This window comes from Triturus cristatus, chromosome 12 (assembly GCF_964204655.1).
Source record: "Triturus cristatus chromosome 12, aTriCri1.1, whole genome shotgun sequence".
In the NCBI taxonomy this organism is placed as follows: Eukaryota; Metazoa; Chordata; class Amphibia; order Caudata; family Salamandridae; genus Triturus; species Triturus cristatus.
Window position 1 is genome coordinate 660611153 of NC_140595.1, and position 12541 is coordinate 660623693.

General features: G+C 41.1%; 13 non-coding genes across 13 annotated transcripts; 9 read left to right on the plus strand and 4 right to left on the minus strand.

The window, feature by feature from the left end:
- The first annotated feature begins 189 nt into the window (after positions 1 to 189).
- Positions 190 to 271, plus strand: TRNAS-GCU (transfer RNA serine (anticodon GCU)). Its single transcript has one exon. It is a non-coding gene; the product is annotated as a tRNA-Ser (tRNA).
- A 589-nt stretch (positions 272 to 860) lies between these two features.
- On the plus strand, positions 861 to 932 carry TRNAT-UGU (transfer RNA threonine (anticodon UGU)). Its single transcript has one exon. It is a non-coding gene; the product is annotated as a tRNA-Thr (tRNA).
- A 1160-nt stretch (positions 933 to 2092) lies between these two features.
- On the minus strand, positions 2093 to 2187 carry TRNAI-UAU (transfer RNA isoleucine (anticodon UAU)). The gene is made up of 2 exons: positions 2150 to 2187; positions 2093 to 2128 (listed from the first exon to the last, which is right to left on the minus strand). It is a non-coding gene; the product is annotated as a tRNA-Ile (tRNA).
- A 2329-nt stretch (positions 2188 to 4516) lies between these two features.
- Positions 4517 to 4611, minus strand: TRNAI-UAU (transfer RNA isoleucine (anticodon UAU)). The gene is made up of 2 exons: positions 4574 to 4611; positions 4517 to 4552 (listed from the first exon to the last, which is right to left on the minus strand). It is a non-coding gene; the product is annotated as a tRNA-Ile (tRNA).
- A 412-nt stretch (positions 4612 to 5023) lies between these two features.
- On the plus strand, positions 5024 to 5105 carry TRNAS-GCU (transfer RNA serine (anticodon GCU)). Its single transcript has one exon. It is a non-coding gene; the product is annotated as a tRNA-Ser (tRNA).
- Positions 5106 to 5694: 589 nt separating this feature from the next.
- On the plus strand, positions 5695 to 5766 carry TRNAT-UGU (transfer RNA threonine (anticodon UGU)). Its single transcript has one exon. It is a non-coding gene; the product is annotated as a tRNA-Thr (tRNA).
- Positions 5767 to 6926: 1160 nt separating this feature from the next.
- TRNAI-UAU (transfer RNA isoleucine (anticodon UAU)) lies at positions 6927 to 7021 on the minus strand. Its single transcript has 2 exons — positions 6984 to 7021; positions 6927 to 6962 (listed from the first exon to the last, which is right to left on the minus strand). It is a non-coding gene; the product is annotated as a tRNA-Ile (tRNA).
- Positions 7022 to 7433: 412 nt separating this feature from the next.
- On the plus strand, positions 7434 to 7515 carry TRNAS-GCU (transfer RNA serine (anticodon GCU)). The gene has a single exon. It is a non-coding gene; the product is annotated as a tRNA-Ser (tRNA).
- A 589-nt stretch (positions 7516 to 8104) lies between these two features.
- Positions 8105 to 8176, plus strand: TRNAT-UGU (transfer RNA threonine (anticodon UGU)). The gene has a single exon. It is a non-coding gene; the product is annotated as a tRNA-Thr (tRNA).
- Positions 8177 to 9336: 1160 nt separating this feature from the next.
- On the minus strand, positions 9337 to 9431 carry TRNAI-UAU (transfer RNA isoleucine (anticodon UAU)). The gene is made up of 2 exons: positions 9394 to 9431; positions 9337 to 9372 (listed from the first exon to the last, which is right to left on the minus strand). It is a non-coding gene; the product is annotated as a tRNA-Ile (tRNA).
- A 412-nt stretch (positions 9432 to 9843) lies between these two features.
- On the plus strand, positions 9844 to 9925 carry TRNAS-GCU (transfer RNA serine (anticodon GCU)). Its single transcript has one exon. It is a non-coding gene; the product is annotated as a tRNA-Ser (tRNA).
- Positions 9926 to 10514: 589 nt separating this feature from the next.
- TRNAT-UGU (transfer RNA threonine (anticodon UGU)) lies at positions 10515 to 10586 on the plus strand. Its single transcript has one exon. It is a non-coding gene; the product is annotated as a tRNA-Thr (tRNA).
- Positions 10587 to 12253: 1667 nt separating this feature from the next.
- TRNAS-GCU (transfer RNA serine (anticodon GCU)) lies at positions 12254 to 12335 on the plus strand. Its single transcript has one exon. It is a non-coding gene; the product is annotated as a tRNA-Ser (tRNA).
- The last annotated feature ends 206 nt before the right edge of the window (positions 12336 to 12541 follow it).

A 12541-nucleotide genomic window follows, 5' to 3' on the forward strand; every position in this document is an offset into this window, starting at 1 on the left:
AGGGGAATCTTATGAATATTTGTAATTACCACATAGTAAGAATTTCCCAAAAATGAAATGTAGGTCCCTGATTGGGGGAAGACGTGGAATGTGAGATCTTGCCTCAGCTGTTTTTTTCTTTTTTAGGTACAGTATATTGACACTTCAGTACCTTTTGTGAAGCAAGGTTTCAGATGGGGCTGTAGGGCAGACGAGGTGGCCGAGTGGTTAAGGCGATGGACTGCTAATCCATTGTGCTCTGCACGCGTGGGTTCGAATCCCACCTTCGTCGGAAAGCCATCAGAGTCTCTTTTGATGGCCAGCATTTCTTGTAGTATAATTACACTCTCTTTCAAGACAGAGCCAGGATCCGCTAGATGGGATCATCTGACTGTTCCATTTTAACAAATATGTCAAATAAAGTGAAGTATTTTGTGCGTAATAGAAATTAGATCTTTCATGGAGTTTCCAGAGGATTGCCTTTCACTCACTCCTGGCTTATTAACCAGTTTGGATAAATAGATTGATAAGAAAGCAGCTCTTACTCCTAAAGTTTAGGCCGTCTCAAATGAATGACTGTTAACATATGTCTGCCCCACAGAGACAGATCACTTCTAATAAGTGGGTTCTCTATATGTCACTGATTGCAGACATACTAACTAGAGCTATCGGTATGGTCTTGAATGCGAAAACTCTTATTTTCTCATATGAAAATGTAGTTTTTCATACTTCCAAAAAAAGTGCCTTAAGCATGGTCTTCAATGTGTGCGCGCACGTGGACATTCATATGCAACTACGTTTCCATACAGAGTCTCAAAATCATAGATATATTCATACCTCAGTAAGAATACATGTTGCAATTTACATCCTGCATGCAGACTGGCCTTGTAGCTCAGTGGCAGAGCACTGGTCTTGTAAACCAGGGGTCATGAGTTCAAGCCTCATCAGGGCCTTTTTACATGAGTCTTTCTGTATGTTGTTTTCAAGTCATTCTTCCCTGGAGTCACACCTTGCTTTAGGATTGCTTATTGCCAAGCTTCCCTTTCCTGCTTTCATATTATCAAGAAAATATCATGAAGATCATTGAATTATAAATTATTGCCTCACCCCTTCCGATCGCCTGACGAACGCCTGACAAACGCCATTCTCACCCTGGCGGGCAAAGCCAAATAAGCCATGCATATTTACAGTTCCTTTGAAAGGCAGAGCGAGGACTAGGACCTCTGTTCCGACTGAATCTGCATCCACAGAAAGGATGTTATAAGGCCCTACAAATTTCACCAAGGAGATGTGAAAGTCTTCCCCCATAAAATACTTTTTTTCCCAGATACCCCGGCTCTTAGGCAAATGAGGTTACTCCTCAAAACCCCACCCCCACTCACCATAAATATCCTTCTCTCCTGCTGTCCATTCAAATGATACAAGGTATCTTGTACATAGAGAGAAAGGGAGAATAGGCAGACTTGCTTCAAAGATTTGGTGACTTTGGATGGGTGGGATGAATGAAGAAGTGAACCTGGTTTCTGGGAAAGGAGTATCGAGATGAAGATGAGGAAAAGTGAACATGGACCACATTCATAGGTTAGAGAAATACATTTAATAGGTTGAATGGTTTTGAAAAGTGAACTTCGAGCAGTAATTGTTGTTTTTTAAACTGCAAAGAAATTAAAAATGAATGTGGGATTGGAGGCACACTCTGAGCAGAAAAGCACCATAAGCTGCTATGGTGCAACTCAAGATGGTGAATAGAACCTTTAATATGATGATGCTCTTCTTTTGCTAGTTTTTTCGAGTCACCTTTTATTGTAAGTAGCTGATACAGCATTTTTTGCAGCTCTTCAGTTTATGGTTATCATGTGAGAACACTGTTTTCATCATATTTATTATTCTACAAATGTATTTTTAAATGCACTGATGTGGTGTTTGCATGAAATGCAAGATGGCACATCATGGAATGTTTAAACTGAGCATCGCGGAGGATATGTGATATTTGGCACCCAGAGGAGTAGGACACGTAGATCCTATAAGAAGTAAAGACTCTCTAGCAAGGGCCGTCCATACTCTGAGTTTAAACTTTACTTTTTGTGAAATGGTTTATGAAAATCAACACGGCTGCTCCAGGTGAGGCTCGAACTCACAACCTCGGCATGGCTCAGTGCAAGTACTGCTGTATAAGTACCGCGCGCTAACCCATTGCGCCACTGGAGCTCTCTCTTGTTACATCTCCCCAGGTGAGCCATCTACAGCTGACCAAGTAGATGACAGACACTGCTCCATCATTCACTGTGCAAGATCGACTCACATGCTAGCATGTTATCATGACTATTAAAAATACAGTCCAAACGGAATAGATTCTATAATTGTCCTATAACATATGCTCTGTCAATTCAAAACCCCATAGAATTATATCTTGACAGTTCTGACAAAGTCTAGGGGAATCTTATGAATATTTGTAATTAGCACATAGTAAGAATTTCCCAAAAATGAAATGTAGGTCCCTGATTGGGGGAAGACGTGGAATGTGAGATCTTGCCTCAGCTGTTTTTTTCTTTTTTAGGTACAGTATATTGACACTTCAGTACCTTTTGTGAAGCAAGGTTTCAGATGGGGCTGTAGGGCAGACGAGGTGGCCGAGTGGTTAAGGCGATGGACTGCTAATCCATTGTGCTCTGCATGCGTGGGTTCGAATCCCACCTTCGTCGGAAAGCCATCAGAGTCTCTTTTGATGGCCAGCATTTCTTGTAGTATAATTACACTCTCTTTCAAGACAGAGCCAGGATCCGCTAGATGGGATCATCTGACTGTTCCATTTTAACAAATATGTCAAATAAAGTGAAGTATTTTGTGCGTAATAGAAATTAGATCTTTCATGGAGTTTCCAGAGGATTGCCTTTCACTCACTCCTGGCTTATTAACCAGTTTGGATAAATAGATTGATAAGAAAGCAGCTCTTACTCCTAAAGTTTAGGCCGTCTCAAATGAATGACTGTTAACATATGTCTGCCCCACAGAGACAGATCACTTCTAATAAGTGGGTTCTCTATATGTCACTGATTGCAGACATACTAACTAGAGCTATCGGTATGGTCTTGAATGCGAAAACTCTTATTTTCTCATATGAAAATGTAGTTTTTCATACTTCCAAAAAAAGTGCCTTAAGCATGGTCTTCAATGTGTGCGCGCACGTGGACATTCATATGCAACTACGTTTCCATACAGAGTCTCAAAATCATAGATATATTCATACCTCAGTAAGAATACATGTTGCAATTTACATCCTGCGTGCAGACTGGCCTTGTAGCTCAGTGGCAGAGCACTGGTCTTGTAAACCAGGGGTTATGAGTTCAAGCCTCATCAGGGCCTTTTTACATGACTCTTTCTGTATGTTGTTTTCAAGTCATTCTTCCCTGGAGTCACACCTTGCTTTAGGATTGCTTATTGCCAAGCTTCCCTTTCCTGCTTTCATATTATCAAGAAAATATCATGAAGATCATTGAATTATAAATTATTGCCTCACCCCTTCCGATCGCCTGACGATCGCCTGACAAACGCCATTCTCACCCTGCCGGGCAAGCCCTGCCGGGCAAAGCCAAATAAGCCATGCATATTTACAGTTCCTTTGAAAGGCAGAGCGAGGACTAGGACCTCTGTTCCTACTGAATCTGCATCCACAGAAAGGATGTTATAAGGCCCTACAAATTTCACCAAGGAGATGTGAAAGTCTTCCCCCATAAAATACTTTTTTTCCCAGATACCCCGGCTCTTAGGCAAATGAGGTTACTCCTCAAAACCCCACCCCCACTCACCATAAATATCCTTCTCTCCTGCTGTCCATTCAAATGATACAAGGTATCTTGTACATAGAGAGAAAGGGAGAATAGGCAGACTTGCTTCAAAGATTTGGTGACTTTGGATGGGTGGGTTGAATGAAGAAGTGAACCTGGTTTCTGGGAAAGGAGTATCGAGATGAAGATGAGGAAAAGTGAACATGGACCACATTCATAGGTTAGAGAAATACATTTAATAGGTTGAATGGTTTTGAAAAGTGAACTTCGAGCAGTAATTGTTGTTTTTTAAACTGCAAAGAAATTAAAAATGAATGTGGGATTGGAGGCACACTCTGAGCAGAAAAGCACCATAAGCTGCTATGGTGCAACTCAAGATGGTGAATAGAACCTTTAATATGATGATGCTCTTCTTTTGCTAGTTTTTTCGAGTCACCTTTTATTGTAAGTAGCTGATACAGCATTTTTTGCAGCTCTTCAGTTTATGGTTATCATGTGAGAACACTGTTTTCATCATATTTATTATTCTACAAATGTATTTTTAAATGCACTGATGTGGTGTTTGCATGAAATGCAAGATGGCACATCATGGAATGTTTAAACTGAGCATCGCGGAGGATATGTGATATTTGGCACCCAGAGGAGTAGGACACGTAGATCCTATAAGAAGTAAAGACTCTCTAGCAAGGGCCGTCCATACTCTGAGTTTAAACTTTACTTTTTGTGAAATGGTTTATGAAAAACAACACGGCTGCTCCAGGTGAGGCTCGAACTCACAACCTCGGCATGGCTCAGTGCAAGTACTGCTGTATAAGTACCGCGCGCTAACCGATTGCGCCACTGGAGCTCTCTCTTTTCACATTTCCCCAGGTGAGCCATCTACAGCTGACCAAGTAGATGACAGACACTGCTCCATCATTCACTGTGCAAGATCGACTCACATGCTAGCATGTTATCATGACTATTAAAAATACAGTCCAAACGGAATAGATTCTATAATTGTGCTATAACATATGCTCTGTCTATTCAAAACCCCATAGAATTATATCTTGACAGTTCTGACAAAGTCTAGGGGAATCTTATGAATATTTGTAATTAGCACATAGTAAGAATTTCCCAAAAATGAAATGTAGGTCCCTGATTGGGGGAAGACGTGGAATGTGAGATCTTGCCTCAGCTGTTTTTTTCTTTTTTAGGTACAGTATATTGACACTTCAGTACCTTTTGTGAAGCAAGGTTTCAGATGGGGCTGTAGGGCAGACGAGGTGGCCGAGTGGTTAAGGCGATGGACTGCTAATCCATTGTGCTCTGCACGCGTGGGTTCGAATCCCACCTTCGTCGGAAAGCCATCAGAGTCTCTTTTGATGGCCAGCATTTCTAGTAGTATAATTACACTCTCTTTCAAGATAGAGCCAGGATCTGCTAGATGGGATCATCTGACTGTTCCATTTTAACAAATATGTCAAATAAAGTGAAGTATTTTGTGCGTAATAGAAATTAGATCTTTCATGGAGTTTCCAGAGGATTGCCTTTCACTCACTCCTGGCTTATTAACCAGTTTGGATAAATAGATTGATAAGAAAGCAGCTCTTACTCCTAAAGTTTAGGCTGTCTCAAATGAATGACTGTTAACATATGTCTGCCCCACAGAGACAGATCACTTCTAATAAGTGGGTTCCCTATATGTCACTGATTGCAGACATACTAACTAGAGCTATCGGTATGGTCTTGAATGCGAAAACTCTTATTTTCTCATATGAAAATGTAGTTTTTCATACTTCCAAAAAAAGTGCCTTAAGCATGGTCTTCAATGTGTGCGCGCACGTGGACATTCATATGCAACTACGTTTCCATACAGAGTCTCAAAATCATAGATATATTCATACCTCAGTAAGAATACATGTTGCAATTTACATCCTGCGTGCAGACTGGCCTTGTAGCTCAGTGGCAGAGCACTGGTCTTGTAAACCAGGGGTCATGAGTTCAAGCCTCATCAGGGCCTTTTTACATGAGTCTTTCTGTATGTTGTTTTCAAGTCATTCTTCCCTGGAGTCACACCTTGCTTTAGGATTGCTTATTGCCAAGCTTCCCTTTCCTGCTTTCATATTATCAAGAAAATATCATGAAGATCATTGAATTATAAATTATTGCCTCACCCCTTCCGATCGCCTGACGAACGCCTGACAAACGCCATTCTCACCCTGCCGGGCAAAGCCAAATAAGCCATGCATATTTACAGTTCCTTTGAAAGGCAGAGCGAGGACTAGGACCTCTGTTCCGACTGAATCTGCATCCACAGAAAGGATGTTATAAGGCCCTACAAATTTCACCAAGGAGATGTGAAAGTCTTCCCCCATAAAATACTTTTTTTCCCAGATACCCCGGCTCTTAGGCAAATGAGGTTACTCCTCAAAACCCCACCCCCACTCACCATAAATATCCTTCTCTCCTGCTGTCCATTCAAATGATACAAGGTATCTTGTACATAGAGAGAAAGGGAGAATAGGCAGACTTGCTTCAAAGATTTGGTGACCTTGGATGGGTGGGTTGAATGAAGAAGTGAACCTGGTTTCTGGGAAAGGAGTATCGAGATGAAGATGAGGAAAAGTGAACATGGACCACATTCATAGGTTAGAGAAATACATTTAATAGGTTGAATGGTTTTGAAAAGTGAACTTCGAGCAGTAATTGTTGTTTTTTAAACTGCAAAGAAATTAAAAATGAATGTGGGATTGGAGGCACACGCTGAGCAGAAAAGCACCATAAGCTGCTATGGTGCAACTCAAGATGGTGAATAGAACCTTTAATATGATGATGCTCTTCTTTTGCTAGTTTTTTCGAGTCACCTTTTATTGTAAGTAGCTGATACAGCATTTTTTGCAGCTCTTCAGTTTATGGTTATCATGTGAGAACACTGTTTTCATCATATTTATTATTCTACAAATGTATTTTTAAATGCACTGATGTGGTGTTTGCATGAAATGCAAGATGGCACATCATGGAATGTTTAAACTGAGCATCGCGGAGGATATGTGATATTTGGCACCCAGAGGAGTAGGACACGTAGATCCTATAAGAAGTAAAGACTCTCTAGCAAGGGCCGTCCATACTCTGAGTTTAAACTTTACTTTTTGTGAAATGGTTTATGAAAAACAACACTGCTGCTCCAAGTGAGGCTCGAACTCACAACCTCGGCATGGCTCAGTGCAAGTACTGCTGTATAAGTACCGCGCGCTAACCGATTGCGCCACTGGAGCTCTCTCTTTTCACATCTCCCCAGGTGAGCCATCTACAGCTGACCAAGTAGATGACAGACACTGCTCCATCATTCACTGTGCAAGATCGACTCACATGCTAGCATGTTATCATGACTATTAAAAATACAGTCCAAACGGAATAGATTCTATAATTGTCCTATAACATATGCTCTGTCTATTCAAAACCCCATAGAATTATATCTTGACAGTTCTGACAAAGTCTAGGGGAATCTTATGAATATTTGTAATTAGCACATAGTAAGAATTTCCCAAAAATGAAATGTAGGTCCCTGATTGGGGGAAGACGTGGAATGTGAGATCTTGCCTCAGCTGTTTTTTTCTTTTTTAGGTACAGTATATTGACACTTCAGTACCTTTTGTGAAGCAAGGTTTCAGATGGGGCTGTAGGGCAGACGAGGTGGCCGAGTGGTTAAGGCGATGGACTGCTAATCCATTGTGCTCTGCACGCGTGGGTTCGAATCCCACCTTCGTCGGAAAGCCATCAGAGTCTCTTTTGATGGCCAGCATTTCTTGTAGTATAATTACACTCTCTTTCAAGACAGAGCCAGGATCTGCTAGATGGGATCATCTGACTGTTCCATTTTAACAAATATGTCAAATAAAGTGAAGTATTTTGTGCGTAATAGAAATTAGATCTTTCATGGAGTTTCCAGAGGATTGCCTTTCACTCACTCCTGGCTTATTAACCAGTTTGGATAAATAGATTGATAAGAAAGCAGCTCTTACTCCTAAAGTTTAGGCCGTCTCAAATGAATGACTGTTAACATATGTCTGCCCCACAGAGACAGATCACTTCTAATAAGTGGGTTCTCTATATGTCACTGATTGCAGACATACTAACTAGAGCTATCGGTATGGTCTTGAATGCGAAAACTCTTATTTTCTCATATGAAAATGTAGTTTTTCATACTTCCAAAAAAAGTGCCTTAAGCTTGGTCTTCAATGTGTGCGCGCACGTGGACATTCAAATGCAACTACGTTTCCATACAGAGTCTCAAAATCATAGATATATTCATACCTCAGTAAGAATACATGTTGCAATTTACATCCTGCGTGCAGACTGGCCTTGTAGCTCAGTGGCAGAGCACTGGTCTTGTAAACCAGGGGTCATGAGTTCAAGCCTCATCAGGGCCTTTTTACATGAGTCTTTCTGTATGTTGTTTTCAAGTCATTCTTCCCTGGAGTCACACCTTGCTTTAGGATTGCTTATTGCCAAGCTTCCCTTTCCTGCTTTCATATTATCAAGAAAATATCATGAAGATCATTGAATTATAAATTATTGCCTCACCCCTTCCGATCGCCTGACGAACGCCTGACAAACGCCAATCTCACCCTGCCGGGCAAAGCCAAATAAGCCATGCATATTTACAGTTCCTTTGAAAGGCAGAGCGAGGACTAGGACCTCTGTTCCGACTGAATCTGCATCCACAGAAAGGATGTTATAAGGCCCTACAAATTTCACCAAGGAGATGTGAAAGTCTTCCCCCATAAAATACTTTTTTTCCCAGATACCCCGGCTCTTAGGAAAATGAGGTTACTCCTCAAAACCCCACCCCCACTCACCATAAATATCCTTCTCTCCTGCTGTCCATTCAAATGATACAAGGTATCTTGTACATAGAGAGAAAGGGAGAATAGGCAGACTTGCTTCAAAGATTTGGTGGCCTTGGATGGGTGGGTTGAATGAAGAAGTGAACCTGGTTTCTGGGAAAGGAGTATCGAGATGAAGATGAGGAAAAGTGAACATGGACCACATTCATAGGTTAGAGAAATACATTTAATAGGTTGAATGGTTTTGAAAAGTGAACTTCGAGCAGTAATTGTTGTTTTTTAAACTGCAAAGAAATTAAAAATGAATGTGGGATTGGAGGCACACTCTGAGCAGAAAAGCACCATAAGCTGCTATGGTGCAACTCAAGATGGTGAATAGAACCTTTAATATGATGATGCTCTTCTTTTGCTAGTTTTTTCGAGTCACCTTTTATTGTAAGTAGCTGATACAGCATTTTTTGCAGCTCTTCAGTTTATGGTTATCATGTGAGAACACTGTTTTCATCATATTTATTATCCTACAAATGTATTTTTAAATGCACTGATGTGGTGTTTGCATGAAATGCAAGATGGCACATCATGGAATGTTTAAACTGAGCATCGCGGAGGATATGTGATATTTGGCACCCAGAGGAGTAGGACACGTAGATCCTATAAGAAGTAAAGACTCTCTAGCAAGGGCCGTCCATACTCTGAGTTTAAACTTTACTTTTTGTGAAATGGTTTATGAAAAACAACACGGCTGCTCCAGGTGAGGCTCGAACTCACAACCTCGGCATGGCTCAGTGCAAGTACTGCTGTATAAGTACCGCGCGCTAACCGATTGCGCCACTGGAGCTCTCTCTTTTCACATCTCCCCAGGTGAGCCATCTACAGCTGACCAAGTAGATGACAGACACTGCTCCATCATTCACTGTGCAAGATCGACTCACATGCTTGCATGTTATCATGACTATTAAAAATACAGTCCAAACGGAATAGATTCTATAATTGTCCTATAACATATGCTCTGTCTATTCAAAACCCCATAGAATTATATCTTGACAGTTCTGACAAAGTCTAGGGGAATCTTATGAATATTTGTAATTAGCACATAGTAAGAATTTCCCAAAAATGAAATGTAGGTCCCTGATTGGGGGAAGACGTGGAATGTGAGATCTTGCCTCAGCTGTTTTTTTCTTTTTTAGGTACAGTATATTGACACTTCAGTACCTTTTGTGAAGCAAGGTTTCAGATGGGGCTGTAGGGCAGACGAGGTGGCCGAGTGGTTAAGGCGATGGACTGCTAATCCATTGTGCTCTGCACGTGTGGGTTCGAATCCCACCTTCGTCGGAAAGCCATCGGAGTCTCTTTTGATGGCCAGCATTTCTTGTAGTATAATTACACTCTCTTTCAAGACAGAGCCAGGATCCGCTAGATGGGATCATCTGACTGTTCCATTTTAACAAATATGTCAAATAAAGTGAAGTATTTTGTGCGTAATAGAAATTAGATCTTTCATGGAGTTTCCAGAGGATTGCCTTTCACTCACTCCTGGCTTATTAACCAGTTTGGATAAATAGATTGATAAGAAAGCAGCTCTTACTCCTAAAGTTTAGGCCGTCTCAAATGAATGACTGTTAACATATGTCTGCCCCACAGAGACAGATCATTTCTAATAAGTGTGTTCTCTATATGTCACTGATTGCAGACATACTAACTAGAGCTATCGGTATGGTCTTGAATGCGAAAACTCTTATTTTCTCATATGAAAATGTAGTTTTTCATACTTCCAAAAAAAGTGCCTTAAGCATGGTCTTCAATGTGTGCGCGCACGTGGACATTCATATGCAACTACGTTTCCATACAGAGTCTCAAAATCATAGATATATTCATACCTCAGTAAGAATACATGTTGCAATTTACATCCTGCGTGCAGACTGGCCTTGTAGCTCAGTGGCAGAGCACTGGTCTTGTAAACCAGGGGTCATGAGTTCAAGCCTCATCAGGGCCTTTTTACATGAGTCTTTCTGTATGTTGTTTTCAAGTCATTCTTCCCTGGAGTCACACCTTGCTTTAGGATTGCTTACTGCCAAGCTTCCCTTTCCTGCTTTCATATTATCAAGAAAATATCATGAAGATCATTGAATTATAAATTATTGCCTCAGCCCTTCCGATCGCCTGACGAACGCCTGACAAACGCCATTCTCACCCTGCCGGGCAAAGCCAAATAAGCCATGCATATTTACAGTTCCTTTGAAAGGCAGAGCGAGGACTAGGACCTCTGTTCCGACTGAATCTGCATCCACAGAAAGGATGTTATAAGGCCCTACATATTTCACCAAGGAGATGTGAAAGTCTTCCCCCATAAAATACTTTTTTTCCCAGATACCCCGGCTCTTAGGCAAATGAGGTTACTCCTCAAAACCCCACCCCCACTCACCATAAATATCCTTCTCTCCTGCTGTCCATTCAAATGATACAAGGTATCTTGTACATAGAGAGAAAGGGAGAATAGGCAGACTTGCTTCAAAGATTTGGTGACCTTGGATGGGTGGGTTGAATGAAGAAGTGAACCTGGTTTCTGGGAAAGGAGTATCGAGATGAAGATGAGGAAAAGTGAACATGGACCACATTCATAGGTTAGAGAAATACATTTAATAGGTTGAATGGTTTTGAAAAGTGAACTTCGAGCAGTAATTGTTGTTTTTTAAACTGCAAAGAAATTAAAAATGAATGTGGGATTGGAGGCACACTCTGAGCAGAAAAGCACCATAAGCTGCTATGGTGCAACTCAAGATGGTGAATAGAACCTTTAATATGATGATGCTCTTCTTTTGCTAGTTTTTTCGAGTAACCTTTTATTGTAAGTAGCTGATACAGCATTTTTTGCAGCTCTTCAGTTTATGGTTATCATGTGAGAACACTGTTTTCATCATATTTATTATTCTACAAATGTATTTTTAAATGCACTGATGTGGTGTTTGCATGAAATGCAAGATGGCACATCATGGAATGTTTAAACTGAGCATCGCGGAGGATATGTGATATTTGGCACCCAGAGGAGTAGGACACGTAGATCCTATAAGAAGTAAAGACTCTCTAGCAAGGGCCGTCCATACTCTGAGTTTAAACTTTACTTTTTGTGAAATGGTTTATGAAAAACAACACGGCTGCTCCAAGTGAGGCTCGAACTCACAACCTCGGCATGGCTCAGTGCAAGTACTGCTGTATAAGTACCGCGCACTAACCGATTGCGCCACTGGAGCTCTCTCTTTTCACATCTCCCCAGGTGAGCCATCTACAGCTGACCAAGTAGATGACAGACACTGCTCCATCATTCACTGTGCAAGATCGACTCACATGCTAGCATGTTATCATGACTATTAAAAATACAGTCCAAACGGAATAGATTCTATAATTGTCCTATAACATATGCTCTGTCTATTCAAAACCCCATAGAATTATATCTTGACAGTTCTGACAAAGTCTAGGGGAATCTTATGAATATTTGTAATTAGCACATAGTAAGAATTTCCCAAAAATGAAATGTAGGTCCCTGATTGGGGGAAGACGTGGAATGTGAGATCCTGCCTCAGCTGTTTTTTTCTTTTTTAGGTACAGTATATTGACACTTCAGTACCTTTTGTGAAGCAAGGTTTCAGATGGGGCTGTAGGGCAGACGAGGTGGCCGAGTGGTTAAGGCGATGGACTGCTAATCCATTGTGCTCTGCACGCGTGGGTTCGAATCCCACCTTCGTCGGAAAGCCATCAGAGTCTCTTTTGATGGCCAGCATTTCTTGTAGTATAATTACACTCTCTTTCAAGACAGAGCCAGGATCTGCTAGATGGGATCATCTGACTGTTCCATTTTAACAAATATGTCAAATAAAGTGAAGTATTTTGTGCGTAATAGAAATTAGATCTTTCATGGAGTTTCCAGAGGATTGCCTTTCTCTCACTCCTGGC